A 2,984-nucleotide genomic window follows, 5' to 3' on the forward strand; every position below is an offset into this window, starting at 1 on the left:
GTGGGGAATGAGGGTGGATCAGTGGTCCGTGCTGCAGATAGCTCAGCTGGGACAGTGTTAGGGAGGCGACTTGGATCCTTCAGACTTGGCCCTGTACTGTCTGGGAGGAGTGATGCTCCTTCTCGGGCCTCCCTGTCCCTTCCCGCTCCTTTGATATCAGGAGGGCCACTTAAGGCCCCAGTGCCTGCACTATTCTTCCTGTTTGAACAGCAAGTGCCACCCAACCGACCTGGCAGGAGTTATATGGCTCTAGAGGCTGTGGGTCCCTAGGAGAGATGGACTTGGCACAGGGTAGCAAGGGAGGTTGGAAGGAGGGCCTCAAGCCCAGGCTGGCCCAGCACTAGGGCAGACATCCAGGCCACCAGCAGGTGCTCCCTGCCTAATTTGCTATCTCCCTTTCTTTCGCTGGCTTTCCTGGTACTAGAGTCAACAAGAGCTTGTAGGACAAAACTCACTTGCCAAAGTACGTGAGAAGGGGGGTGTCGGGGGGGGCCCCTCTGGCTCCTCTGCTGTTCTTGGAAGGAGGCTGAGCAGACTCTTGGCCTCCTGTCTCCAGACTTGGCAGGTGGCAGTGGTACCAGACCCGTCTTGGTTCTAAATCTGGCCCTGCATCTCATGAGCTGGGTGATACTGTGTGTGGTATTAATTTCTTCCAGCCTCAGTTTCTTCCAGCTTACAGGTTCCTTGGCTGTAAAATAGGAATAATGTCATCAGTATTGGGAGAATTAAATTGCTAATAGTTACAGAGTTAACATAGCGGCCAACACAAATCAGGAGCCTCGGAAGCATCAGTCTTCCTCCTTCCCTTGTTCCCAGATCCTCCCTCCCTCCCTCCCTCCCTCCCTCCCTCCCTCTTTCCCTTCTCTCTTTCCTTCCTGTCGGAACTCTGAGATGGGAGACCTGTTGGCAGGTACAGGAAGCCCCTCTCTTCACAGAACCCCTCTAGACCTCCAGGCCAGGAGACCGAGTATGGAGTTGGCGACCTGACTCCTGGGTGCAGACTTTTAATCTAGGGATGATGTTCATTGTAGCACGACCACTTCTGGGCACAGGCTCTTCTATAACACTTGTCCTTGGGCTTCACTGAGGCTAGGACAAACAGGTTGGCCAGCTGGAAGAGGAGGAGTTTGGAAACTAGCTGGCCTGGGCCTTTTCCCTTTCCTGGGACTAGTGTCTTCTATCAAAACTCAACAGTCTGGATGGCCGGGCTCACTCTGCCAGCCAATTCAGGAAGAGCCAGAAGCTAATTCACACTCAAATGTTAATAGCAATAAATGAATCAATGATAGTCACCCCCAGGGGTGTTGATGGCTGTTAATGACTTTCAGGTTCTGCTGGCTGCTTTCAGAACAGCTCAATTCCCCTGAGCTACATCTGTCTTGGGCTTAGTCATTTAGCACTCTCAGCCCTCAGCTTCAAAGGCTGGGAGCTCAGGGAGGCAGGCTCTGGAAGAGTATGGGGTCCAAAGAGGGGGTCTAAAACTCTGATAACCAGAGGACACCAGCCAAGGGCCAGGGCTGGGACAGGAGCTGGCAACACTGGTACCATGGAGGTCGCACCATGGAAGTAGTGGTGGAAGAGAGGGTACAGCGCGGAGTCACTCTGACTGTGTGATGAGCTGTTGCATGTTGCTCTCCAACACGGGTGACGTCCGTGTGTTTGTCTGCCTTATCAGACCCTCTGGACACTTCAGATGCTTTTGGCTGGTGGCTGTATCCAGTAGGTTACCGCCTCCCTGGGGCATAGCTAGAAGCTCTCTGGGCAGGACATAGCTCTTAAGAACTCAGTCCTGAGTTGAGCCCAGTACTATGTTTCAATCTTATTGGGGTGGGAAAGATCTAGGGGTCATGTTAAGATGCAAATTCTGGGGGCTGGTGAGATGGCTCAGTAGTGAAGAGCACTGACTGCTCTTCCAGAGGACCTGAGTTCGATTCCCAGCAACCACATGGAGGCTCACAACCTTCTGTGATGCCAGTTCCAGGGGATCCGACGCCCTTTTCTGGCATTATATATACCAGGCATGCAAGTGATGCACATCTATACAAGTGTGCACGCACATTAAAAAAATAAAATTAAGATAAAATTTTTTAAAAATGCAAATTCTGATCCTATGTGTGCAAAACCTGGGGTTTACATTGTGTTTAAGTTCCCAGATGATGGGGTTTACTGCTGTTCGAGTGCATGCGTGAGTGAGTGAGTGTGTGTGTGTGTGTGTGTGTGTGTGCGCGCGCGAGCATGCAAAGGACCATGGGCAGGACACTTTCCTCACTGTGATCTCAGAAGTCCCCTCTGGCTCTGACACCGCATCTCTCAGCACATAGTAGGTCAAGAATGAGTTTATCCAGTGCTGCCCCACCACATGCAGGCCAGTAGAGGAAGAAGACAGCTAATCTTTAACGGGGGTGGGGTAGGGTGGGGAGGGGGGTCAATAAAGAAATCAATCACCAATCACTGAAAACTTACTGTTAGCTCATCACTTCTCCATTGAAGAATCTGGCCTCAAGATGTTTTTGAGGCTGGGGGGAACCAGAATCTGGAGAATTTGGAGATGAAGGACATTGAACATGTGTCTGTCTGTCTGTCTGTCTGTCTGTCTCTCTCTCTCTCTCTCTCAGACCCTTTGGTAGTGATGAGGAGTTTATTAATTCTTTTCTTGGTCCTGGTCTCCAGCAGCCCACTTCACCAGATGGGTGTGCAGGTGGGACTGTCCCTTAGCAGGGAGGCATGCTGTTATCAGTGATGCCCTGGAAGTGCCTCTGGTCGACCACAGGTAAACATTAAACTTTGTATCTAAGAGATTTTCCTCAGAGGGCTGGGTTCCTGTCAAGGAGAGAAAGTTTCCAGTGTGTGTGTGTATGTGTGTGTGTGTATGTGTTTCTGTATGTGTGTCTGTGAGTGTCTGTATCTGTGTGTCTGTGTATGTAAGTGTGTGTGTGTCTGTGTCTGTGAGTGTGTATCTGTGAGTGTGTGTGTGTGTGTCTGTG

Source organism: Mus caroli, chromosome 11, assembly GCF_900094665.2.
Source record: "Mus caroli chromosome 11, CAROLI_EIJ_v1.1, whole genome shotgun sequence".
NCBI classification, from domain to species: domain Eukaryota; kingdom Metazoa; phylum Chordata; class Mammalia; order Rodentia; family Muridae; genus Mus; species Mus caroli.